This window comes from Lepidochelys kempii, chromosome 7, assembly GCF_965140285.1.
Source record: "Lepidochelys kempii isolate rLepKem1 chromosome 7, rLepKem1.hap1, whole genome shotgun sequence".
Taxonomy (NCBI): domain Eukaryota; kingdom Metazoa; phylum Chordata; order Testudines; family Cheloniidae; genus Lepidochelys; species Lepidochelys kempii.
In genome coordinates this window covers 95,531,121-95,543,930 of record NC_136386.1, presented here as the reverse complement: position 1 = coordinate 95,543,930, position 12,810 = coordinate 95,531,121, and the positions used below count along the sequence as shown (strand labels likewise).

The 12,810-nt window shown below is 41.0% G+C and overlaps 1 protein-coding gene across 2 annotated transcripts in view; it reads right to left on the bottom strand.

Annotated features, from left to right (window-relative positions):
- The window catches only part of LOC140915356 (heparan sulfate glucosamine 3-O-sulfotransferase 1), a 100,611-nt gene that overhangs the window by 56,601 nt on the left and 31,200 nt on the right, over positions 1 to 12,810 (bottom strand). The gene's annotated exons all lie outside the window — the stretch shown is intronic.

Sequence of the window (12,810 nt, the reverse complement as noted above, 5' to 3'; positions counted from 1 at the left end):
TTTTAGAGAGGAAAGGAGAGAGTAGGGCTCATCCAGAGACAGATTAAGGTTTTGTGAGGCCCTGGGCCAGAGCAAGTGTGGGGCCCCTCCCCATCCCTTCTACCTGGATTCCTGCCCCTTCTGCCTGCAGCCCTGCCCATGGCCGCAACCTGTTCAGCCCCTTCCCCCCGCAGCCCCGCCCCTGTTCCACTCACATTCCCGCCCCATTCCATCCCCCCCCACTGTGGCCTGCAACCTGTTTGCTCCTTTCTGCCCACACTCCCCCACTGTGGCCCCAGACCAGAGAAGCTTTGTCCTGTCACCATGGCTGCAGTGGAGAGTGAGAGCTCCTCCAACCTGAGGCCCAGCAGGAAGCTAGAGGTCCTCCAGTCCTAGGGCCGCAGAAGGGGTCTAGGCCCTGGGGCTTACCCCCCTAGTGTTTATGCCAGGTAACAGCATCAGGGCACAGGGACACCCATTTTTCTGGGGCCCCTGTGCACAGGCCCTCTCACCCCATTGGCTAAGTCCATTCTTCCACTACCTGCAAGCAGAAGTGTCTGGAACGCAGAGTTCGGGTCAAGGCAAGGTGACCCTGAAACCTGGGTACAGCTCCACTTCACTGTCTAATTTAACCCTCCCCTATTTAAAGACCCATGTCCCAGTGGCACTACTGCATGTTTGCAATCCTGGGGAGTCACTCATATCTCGACATGGCTGGGATAATTCCCTCATTAAAGTATTTGGGGTGATAGGCTTAATGGGAACTTCCCTGAATGGTATGTCAAGCTACACATTCTATCTTTGGGCATTTCAGAGAGTTGTTCTGAAAAGACCAATCTACACTATACCATGGACAAATATTAATATAAGGTGGCAAGTTTTATAGCAATTTTGCATAAACACTAGTTTTTCACATGTGTAATAAATACTACACTCACACAGAATGAAGAAAGAACATACAGACAGTGAGTTCTTTGCAAAAGGGTCTGTCACTTTTAATATTTGTACAGTGCCTAGCACATTGTGGGCTCTATAGAAAACAAGCAAAAAAAAATATATATATATATATATATATATAACAGGAAGACCACAGGAAAGCCATCTATGAACTGCAGTTTTCATAGTTTTTATGTACCTTTGTTTTTAAAACTGACACATAAAAGGCAAATTTCATCTGAGAGCACAAAATTGCACCTATTGGTGAGGACTTGAGTGGTATCCAGTTCTTGGCATAGAAGTGATTTTCACTTAAAATGAGAAATTTATAACATAAAACTAAATTTAAAAGCAGAGCTATTTGCAGGAATAGCAAGAGAAACACTGAAATCAAAAGCATGTACTCTTTTCTTTCTGCACTTTTACTTCCTTTGAAAGAGGAGATGCAGGCGCCTTTACAATTTTCAGATTGTCTAATTCCCATGTGATCCAGGTCCAACTACCAAGAACTTTCCTTACTAAGGCACCAGCTGTGCAATGTGGGCTATTTTAGAGCAGTTAAGTGGACACAGCTATTGAATATATTTAGATGGACAAGATCTTTATCGAAAAGTATTTTTTACTGTGCACAGTTCATCTTCAATACTTATCGCCAAGCTTAATGTTTATTTGCCACTTTCCCACCCACAGTGAAGTCACTGTACACCGTTGGTATTTATTTGCCTATAAAATATTCCTAGAAGCATTCAAAAAGTGAAAAATTTGTCTACTGCTGTGTTAGAAGAGAGAAGCACGTGTAGTTGTGTGCCTGTAAATAAAGATGTTTTCTTTAAACATCAGATTCATTACCTGCAGTAAATGCAGAAACAGTCTCTGTCAAGTTCTCAATCACTATGGTCTTTGGAGAGGCTATTTAGTCATGGAATTACATTTCTACTCCACATCTATGTTTTCAGAAAATTGCAACCTTCTATCAGCATAAGGTACAATCTATTTGTAATGAAGCGAAACACCTCTCTCTTTCTAACCCTGTCAACATGCACTGGACCAGATTCTCTAGTGTGATCCAGGGGTGCAAAGGGGTTGGATTTTGGCCATTAAGGGCCAGTGGAGAATTCGCTTTGCAGAGGGAGAAGTATTCTGTAGGTGTAATCCCAGTAGAGGTGTCTCCTTCACCAGCTACCACCTCCCACACGATGTAAGGGGTGGGTCAGGTTGGGGTAGAACAGAACCGACACAGAATCCTCCCTTGCTCAAGCTCTCTTCCCTCCCCTGTGGAGCAAAGAAGCAGGAGAGAAATGAGACCACTATTGGAGTAGTGCCTACTATGTGGAGTAATTCACAGAAAGTGAACACACAAGAGGCAAGGAGCACAAAAGAAGCACATCATTTAAAAATTTCAGCAAATCACAGTTTTGGGGTGGGGGGGGGTTTGCAGTATTTGCCCGTCTTCATTTTGTATATTTAGATTCAACAATGCCAGACCTCCCCACACCCTACTCTAATTCACCCAGGTGTTACAGGAGTCTTAAAGCAGAAGGTGGGATTTATCATGCCTCCAATCCACCCTCTTCTTCAAATACATAATAAAAAATATTGCAATGTTCATGGAGAAATTTTGCACTATTAAGACTTACTCACGCGGTAAGCTGAATGCAGATGAATTCCTGTGCCATCCAACTGTCCCCCTCCCTCATAGTCTCTTCACCTCTGCTTCACTCTACACCTGGCTTTGTTACCTTGTTCTCCCCTACCCTGTTCCCTTCTGTTTTTTCCATATAGCTGATCCCTTCCTAACTAAACCCACCCCCAAAAAACTGTGCAACTAATAGGATGTTTGCTGCCACCACATTGTTCACTCTGCTTTGCATTCTATCCCTTCCCCCACTGTGTCAGTCTTGTCAAATAGACTGTAAGCTCTTCAGGTCAGGGAGTGTCAACTACTCTGTACAGTGCCTAGCACAATAAGGCCCCATTCTTGATTGGGCCGGAGGCACTACTGTAATAAATATGAATAATAATAAAAACCACGCAGGGCCCCCACTAAAGACAAACTATATTTATAAAGGATACCTGGTGCATTATTTGCAAACTGAGAATTTAGCAAAATTGTGCAGAAGTGCAGTAGCATGAAGGCCCAAATCCGGCACCCACACAGTAGGGCTCCATGTAGACACAGGAATCTTCCACCCGCATCTATTCCAGGACTGAGGTCTAATATTGCAAAAATTATCCATGAACATTGTGAATATTTTCTGGTTGGAGTGAAAGGCAAGTTCGGGAGGAAAGCATGGAAAAAAACTCGCTGTTGAGAGACTTTGGCAAAATACTATAGATAGATTGGAGTTCAGACTTCCATTTGGAAATTCAGTGCTTTTGCAGGTTTGGCTTAGGTCCTTTGTATTATTTGAACTGATTTTTTGTGCTGTCTATTAAGTTCTGTTTCACAAGCATAGCTTCATAATGGATGGTACATTTAGTATTCTGCAATGAAACTAACAGTATTTTCATAAGGTTATATGAATACTGATTTCCTTTCAGCCTTTGATACTTCTGCTTGGGAAGAATTATAAAGCAGCAAGAAATTCAGAAAACAATTGTTAATATTCGTTAGTTTCAGAGATCAAAGTTATGAGAAGAGGTTAAAACATCAGAGATTTCTCAGAGCAGCTTTTAACAAGACACTTGTTGTATACACTATTCATATCATTGTACTGAATTAAAAAGTCTTTAAATTTAAAATAAAAAATTGCTAACCTTATAGATTACTGTATTAGGGATAACCCATCTATCATTGATACAGTATACAGATACGTATATTTTGTAAGGTTTCAAAATTACAAGAGAATCATATGCAATTTTGGTCCCAGACGATGAGAGACACCAGGTGAGTGAGACCAACTACTGTTAGTCTCTTTCAAGCTTATCTCTTTCACCAACAGATGTTGGTCCAATAAAAGATATTACCTCACCCCACCTTGTCTGTCTACCAGAGTTACAGTTGTGAGTTAGTGTATCCTTACAGTTGTGCCTGGTTTTCTGTGTGGGATTCTAGCTAAGTCTCTCAAGAACACTTTCACACCCTAGCAATAACCGTATACATAATTACAGGCTAGACGAGACAAAAAGATAACTTGAGAGTACATGGAAACCAAGAAACAAGCATCAGGGCCAACTCTAGGTTTTTTGCCTCCCCAAGCAAAAAAAAAAAAAAAAAAGGGTGGCCGGAATGCCGCCCCTGAAATTGTGCTGCACCAAACACGTGCTTGCTTTGCTGGTGCCCAGAGCCGGTCCGGATGAGCATATACAATCAGGTAAGTTTTTTATAATTTCATGTCAAAAAGTTATATTTTCCTACCTTATCCTACACTGAACCTTCACAAAATAAGTTACTGTAATCCAGAAGTGATACATTCATCTAGCTTTATCTAGGATACTATAATTTAATTTGAAAGCTTTTAAGTATGGATGTATATATAAATAAAATTACTATGTACTATCTAGAGTCTAGCTATTAGGTTTATTGACCTAAATCTTATGCTTTACCATCCTTAATATTAGTGAATCATTTTAGAAGCAAAACTTTGTAATCAAAATTACTCATTTGCTTGGGTTTATGAATGCTACTGCCTTTGTATGTCATCATTCAAATCATATAATTAATATAAGCAGCACAGGGTAAACAGGTCAGCACAAAAGGCCTGTAATTAAGTGATAAATAAATCTTTATAAATAAGTGATAAAAATATGAAAATACCTGATGAGATTTTAATATATACTAGGTGAAAATTAGAGAAAAATAGGTGATACTCTGATGTTTTTAATGCAAGGCAACAAATCACCAGGTTTGCTTGAAAGTTTATCTGAAGTCTTCTAGCAGCAAGATTTCTCTTGCATAGATACTTAAATTCTGGAGTTATCACGAAAAAAAACCCTCTTAACACATACTATATTTTAGCTTTTCAAAAGGTCACCCCAGGAAACTTGCATTTTTTCCTGTTCTTTACTTGGATGAATAGCAGGTAAGGATTATTGGCTGTCACAGTTACTGCCAGAGCTCTTCATTTCAAACGAGTCTCTATCAATGTCTACGTTAGTCACTAGCAAGGAGCACAGGACTCGTTATCACAGTAATGGATCTCAATATGTCATGTCAGTTTTCAACACCATCTGCTCATGTAACTCACATTCTTGTAGTACTGCACAGATTGATTTTCTTTAGTCTAAAGAGGGGAGAAATGCAGTTGGGAGAAGACATGGATTTTTAATTAATCATCTTGTCTGCACAGATGCAGAGAGGAAAGGAGGGTAGGGCGCTTAGAAGGGCCCAGAGGTATCTGAATGAGGTAGTTACAGCTTTGTTCAGTAGCTGTCTCTGAAGCAGTGCAGAGGATTTCCTTTAAGGGCAAGCAGTCTAGCAGGTTCCACACACCCACCATCAGAGAACTGAGCCAACTGGAGCTCATTAGGATAAAGGTTACAAATAGGAAGAGCTGAAGACAGTCCTGTGGACTCAGGGGCTGAACAAATACAGGACTAAGACATGTCTGCTATTAGGACTACGTCCCACAGCCTGTGCCTCTGGATCCACACTGCAGGCTCCCTATCTCACTGGAACCTGAGGATACAGCCAGCTATTGGCTCTGGGACTAAAACTGCTGCTTGCTGTGAGGCTATTCAGACTGCTTTTGTTGAAGAGATTCTGTAGAATTTGAAGAGTAACTGTGGGGCTGCCATTTTCTCTGGCTTTGTGGAGTCCAGGTGACACGTCACCTCATGCCACACTGCAGTGTTCGAGGCCTGGTCTACACCTAAAATGTAGGTTGATCTAACCATGCCACTCAAAAGTGTGAAAAATGTACTTCCCTCAGAGACATAGTTAAGGCAATGTAGGCCCTGGTGTAGACACCACTAGACAAGTAGACTGACATCAACCTAGCTACCCCCTCTTGAGGGACTACAGCGGTGGAAGAACCCCTTCTGTCACAAGACCAAGTGCCAACACTATCGCAGCACAGCTGAAGCGCTGGGGTTGTGCCATGGCAGCGTTTGTAGCAGAGACATATCCTGAGAAGACTCACGGGGAGCGTCTAAGCATGGGTATATACCATGGAATACCTTGCACTGAAAATGCATACAACAGCAACAAAGTGGAGAAATCTGTGTAGGGAAAACACTGTTTGCAGTGTTATTATAGTCATGTGGGTCTCAACAACAGCTCCTCCCCCCTCACCTCCCCGCTGCTTTTTCCTCTCCCACTCTCTTCCTTTCCTCCCTATGACTGTTAACAGACCACTTCACTTGAATGGTCCCATGAAACATGTCAGCTACTTATGCTAAACAATCTGTTTCACCTCGTATTTAGCTGTGACACTCAGGGCTTGCCTTTACTACCGTACTACATCAGCGTAGCTGCGTTGATGCAGCTGTGCCGATGTAGCGCGTCTGGTGAAGACGCGCTATGTCAACCGGAGAGCACTCTCCCATCAACGTAATTACTCCACCTCAATGAGAGGCAGAAGCTATGTTGGCGGGAGAGCATCTGCTGCCGACAGCGCAGTTTAGACAGTGCTTTAAGTCAATGTAACTTACATTGCTCAGGGGGGTGGTTTTTTCACATCCCTGAGCAACATAAGTTACATCAACTTAAACGGTAGTGTAGACAAGCCCTTCATTTCCCAGTCCTGAAGAAAAGCTCTGTGTAATCTCGAAAGCTTGTCTCTCTCCCCAAGAGAAGTTGGTCCAATAAAAGATATTACCTCACCTACATTGTCTCCCTGGGGAAAACACTAGTAGTTGTGAGCATTTTTCACAACTATTATGCCATAAGTATTCAAAATCCTGGTTGCGGATGTTTATCTATATTAAATGTTATTCCTTCAGAAATTGTGTGGCATGCTCTCTTGGTGCTTTAACCCTTCATATTTTTTTTTTTTACACTTAAATCCTGTAAAAACTGAGCTCTGGCCTGTGCTTCAGCAGAGAAGTAGGCAGAGATCATAGAATCATAGAATATCAGGGTTGGAAGGGACCCCAGAAGGTCATCTAGTCCAACCCTCTGCAGGGAGATGCAGGGGGGGGAAAGGGAAGTATATTAGAGTTATACATAATATAGCACCCTCCAACTTGTTAAACTCAAGCACATCTGCAGAGACACAACAGATACAGTATACAGCTGTAAGTATCCTTATGCCTATGTCTCTACATACTCCTTCCTGATGTTCATTTTAACAAATAGATTGCATTCTCTGTTTTGTTTTTTGTTAGCAACTTGCTAATACAGTACTGGTAAGATGCTTCCTGAAGCAAAACCCAGAATACCAAAATGTTAATCGGAAAAAAACGGAGGAGCAGATTAAAAAAAACAAATCTATAGAGAATGTGTCAGTTGGCTTTCTGTAGAAAAGGAGGCATTCCAGTGAGCATAGCCAATGTTAATGGAGCACATTATGTCCAAATGATTAGCTTGAAGATGTAAAATTTTAAATTAAAATAGCTTAGACTAAAAAGTCTAAGCTATTTTTGTAAAAACAAAATTTAAGAGATAAAGGGACCCTATAATTAAAAAAGAAAAAAGTGAAATAATTTTATTTTTAAAGTGGGGAAAGGGAACAGAAGAAACATTCCCAGTAACATGTGCTATCCAAACATGACACCATTTTGATACTGTACAAGAACCAGAAAAAAAAAAATGTTCACTCATCTGTTTTAGTTGTCTAAAACTGGGGCAAATGCATAACAAACTAATAGTAGAAAAAGATTAAATTTGATTGTTACAACAGTAATTTGGTTAATTAGAAGGGAAAGATATATTTCTCTGGAAGGCAATCACCTAGAGTAAAATTTTCTAAAATGTGTATGGGATTTAGGAGCCTAAGTCCCATTGACTGTCAGCGGAACACAGACTCTAAGTGACAGATGTGCTTGTGAAAAATGGGACTCAGGGTGCTAAGTCACTGAGACACTAGAAAATTTTACTCTTAGCCCTTTAAGATATTGGGTGAGGGCTAAAAGTTCACTCATAGCCAATTATGAACCAGATGCATGTAAGAAAATGACAGATCAGGGACACTGTCAGATACAACAGACCAGATCTAGTCATGATGTACCTGTATAACAACATTGAGGTAAACGGTGTTGCCTCAGTCAACACATCTGACTACAAGGGAAATAAGGATTTGAAATGTCAAGTCCCAAAGCAAATGTTCAGCAAGCGCCATCATATTGTGTCTTATTAAGATAGGACTGTCACATTGGATTCATGCCTCTCGGGTAAGAAAAGAATAATGGAAACTTACCTTGTCCTAAACAACTGCTGCTAAAAATGAAAAATGTCGTCTATTTTTATACCTCAGGAAGTGATCCTATTTTTCCACTGATGGGAGATACCACTTTCTAGTACCACAGATGCACAGGTCTAACCCCGTGTTTCACATGTGGAATTACTGTATATACACTTCAGGCTGCACTCACAGCTCAGATCAATGTATTTCTGAAGATACAAGGGAACACAGACTCTATCTGATCATCTATGACAAGACAAAGCAAAGCAGGGTTACAATTTTGCTGATTTTTTTAGTTCTCCCAGAGATGAAGTGTTTGTACTCTACCAGATTTTTCTTTAGCTAGGGATTACTTGTTTTTAGTAGAGGCAGTTCACATACCCTGGTGGACCCAAGTAAGGCTAAGAGAAAAGCCAGTTTAGCAGTTATATTATACTTGTTGGAGGCCAACAGTAACATTTTAGTTAAATGACTCTGGGGTCCCTTTGTTGTCGCTGTTGGTCCCAGGATATTAGAGAGACAAGGTGGGTGAGGCAATATCTTTTATTGGACCAACTTCTGTTGGGGAGAGAGACAAGCTTTCGAGCTTACACAGAGCTCTTCTTCAGGTCTGGGAAATATACTCAGAGTGTCACAGCTTAAAACCAAGGTGGAACAAACTGTTTAGCATAAGTAGTTAACACATATTTTGAGGGACCATTCAAGGAAAGATGGCCCCTTATCCACCCAGTCATAGAGGAGAAAGGAAGGAGAGAGGTGGGGTATTATTAGTTATAGATTGTTGTAATAAGCCATAAATCCAGTGTCGCGATTCAGTCCATGATTTTTAGTGTCTAGCAAAGTTACGAATGCTCCCAGGCTTGTCTTTTGAAAGTGTTGTGCAGGTTTCCTTTAAAGATGAGGACCAACAGGTTAGATGTAAAGTGATTGCTTATCCATCTTGTCTCTTTCAAGTCCCACTGACTTTCAAGACAATGTCATTTAGGCACTTTTTGAAAAAAAATTATTTAATCTCTGGTCCTTTCAGCGTAACTGGCTCCATTTTGTACAGGATTGTGAAGTATATGCTACTTATTTGGTGGAAATTGTGATTTGACCCTGATCTAGATGATGAAATCTGCAAACAGATATTATTGTTTTCTTTAGTGCCTACAAACACGCTTATTCATACTGGGCATTACATTATTTTGGATAGGGAGGGAGATCTGACTAGCATTCCAAATTGTCTGGTCCTTTTCACCCTAAAGGAAAACAAAAGCCAGAGCAGAGATATAATTCTTAATGGTGGCAGTAGATTAACCATCTGCCACCTTGCTTGCCAAGTAATCAAGGATTATAAGCTTAACTTCTGAAAGGGAATTTTTTATTGCCTGGCTTTGACTATGCCCACAAAACAAAGTCCCTATAAACCCCACTGAATGATATACTGGAGGCATATTTTGCAAATTTAAAGAAGGAGTCTGACATTTTGTTCTCAAAACCCTGTATTTTGTAAGGAATCCCCAATAGCATACGTGCTATCATCAGAAAATCCTTCAATGCAGAGTTTTCCCCCTGCATCTGGGTAGTGATGCCTAGTTTTGCTCAAGACTATGCAGAAATCTATCAATAATTGTAGAACTGAGCTGAACCATGACTTGACAGGAACTGGGGTAAGATCAGAAGGCTTCACGCTGAATGACTCTTGATTACATTTGCTAACACCTGCCCAAGGGGAGAAGTGATACTCAGGCATTGAGGGCATGCTCAGTGGCTTGAGAAGACATCTCTCGCTACAACCGTTTTGCACAGGAATCTCAGAAATTTTTTTAGGTTTTCTTTTTAGGATTGTTGTTTTTTAAAGAAATTAAACAACTCTCTCTCTTATGGGGATCCCTACAGATAGTCTGTGGAAGACTCTGATCTGAGGGATGCTTCTTTACAATCAGATTGTCAGCCAGTCTGATTCCCTCCCTCCTACAGCAAATAAAAGAGTAGAGTGCTAACATCTTTGTGTCCCGAGATATCAAGAAGTTGTAAACTTTCCTGACTGAAAAGAGATCTAGTTTGTTTATGCTTAATGGAGCCTCTCATAACTATCCCATGACTCATTTTTGGTAACAGAATGAGGCTCCAAGCCTGTCTGCAAGAAAGTGTGCCTTGAAAGGCTGTGATGGCTAAATAGGTAATATGGAAGCCTGAAACTGAAAACTGCTTCTCTCTGACAGGGCTCTGTGGAGATGACTTTCTCCTACCTCAGGAAGATGCAGTGGATGCTCCTTGGAGCTAGTAACTATGAGTTTTTGTTCTTTTTTCCTATGCTTGAGAGTAGACTGCTTCCTATATCCTTGCTTTAGATTGAGAGCTGTTGCTCCACTTCATCTTCTCAATGGAATTTTGGCCAAGGAAGTCATAACTGACCAAACTGAGGATGTCCAGGGAACTTGGGGACATCCCAAGTACTTTGAAGAACCTGGTCTGTGCTGATAATTTACAAATGAGTCAGGACTGCCACCTTGTTCTTACCCTGCTGTGTAAGAGATTTTTTCCTTCAGCTGGGATTCAATAAGGGTATCCCATCCGACAAATCAAAACAATCCAGGAGCCTTGCAAACAGCCCGAACTACCAACTTCCATTTTGACGTCAGAGGAGGAAGGGGCACCTCAAGTCATCCACACAGCAATTGGCATCAGCTGGAAAAAAATGCCAATTCCTAATTAAAATTGTGGGATGTCATCATTCATGCTAAACAGCAATACTAGTGTTTCCTATATTATATGTAAGCAAAGGATTTCGACAGGGCTCTCATTTTACATTTCAGTAACTATATTCTGTCAATGACTAGAGTAAGGAGGGGGCCTACATGACAGGAATTACTAAGGTCATGTCCCAGTTCTGACGTGGATTCTTATTATCTCCACAGCATATACTTGGGAGTGGGGGAGGACTTTGGGATCCTGTACTAACCTACTAAAATAAAGTACTCTAAGAGTAAAGCCATGCTCTTAGAGTGAAGTAAGAGAAAAGATCTTGATTTTGTTGTTCATATTCATTGTTACTATCTTGAACACAGAACGCACATTCTGGAAGGTTGCAATGTAGCACCATTTTATTTCTTAAAATCCAGAACACCACAAAACCCTGAAATAGCAAGAGACAAAGCAGGCTGCTCCGTAAAACAGAGGCACAACTCACCCCCACCTTAGTGTAAGCTTGCTATCTGCAAACTGACTGCTGGTAGGCCCAGAATTGCACACTTCCCTACAGGGCTCCCTAATCTGCAAGCAGGACCACAAAAAGACACTGAAATTTAAAGTGACAACCTACACCTTTAAAAGATTATTCAGTATACCATAATTCCCTTTGTGGCCTTGAATTAGTCCTGAACACTCTGCCTCCATTTTCTAATATTGAGAATGGGATTAGCACTTATTTGACTCTATTATAGGGGGTATGATGATTAAATCAGCCAATATTTCTAAAGCTAACTGAAGATTAAAAGTTTCTGTTCACAAGATCATTATTATTTAGATTGCAGTAATGCTCCACAGTGCACCAGATCTGCCCAAACTCAGTCATGGTTCCAGTCTACATTCTAAAACAGCAAAGGCAGACAAGGACTGGGACAAAATAAATACAGCCTACAAGCAAATGATGAGAGCCACATAGGGTATGTCTACACTGAAATTAAACATCTGCTGCTGGCTCATGTCAGCTGACTCAGTCTCATGGGGCTCAGGCTTAGGAGCTGTTTAATTGTGGAGTACATGTTCAGCCTTGGGCTGGAGCCCGAGCTCTAGGACCCTTTCCCCTTCGCAGGGTCTCAGAGCCTGGGCTCCAGCCTAAGTCCACATGTCTACACCACAATTAAAGAGCCCCTTAGCCCGAGCCCAAGTCAGCTGACATGGGCCAGCCAGGAGTTTTTAACTGCAGTGTAGACATAGGCATAACTTGCCAGATAGATGGACAGAGATCAGGGTGACAACAAAAACACATCTTAGTTATAGGTTTGTTTGTTTATGTTGTTGGTGTGGCTAACTTCTCTAATCCATTCTCCGCTATTCATCCCCCTCAAAATTCCCCACAGCAACCTCCAACTTCAAGTCAATTTATCCTATGCCTTCCTTCCCAACACTTGGCCCCTTGCCTCCACATAAATGAGAGATCAGCAATGAATAAAGGAGAAGTAGTAGTCAGTCAGCAAGAGCATCAAAATAGTCTCATCTAAGAGTATACGAAAGAGGACAAGGAACATACAAGAATCCTGCCCATCTTGAAATGCGACTGAAAGAACGGACTTAGAAGTCAGGAATTACCCAAAACATTGGGGAATTTGGGATTCGGTGTATTGGAATACCATACAATACAAGAGTGGTTTTACTCAGAGTGAAGGAAGAAAAAATATCTTGATTTTGTTATTCCCATGAATTATGACTAGTACCTTAAATATACAAAATATGACCAAAAAAATTAAAGCCTACAAATATTGTAGAAATCGATTGCTTCCTTTTACTACTGCTGTGTTGGCAATTAATCTATAATTCTACTTATCTTGTATTCCAGACTACAGATTTGTTTTGTAGGAGGACTGAATTTTCTGGGCTGCCAGGTTCACACGGACTTCAAAATTTT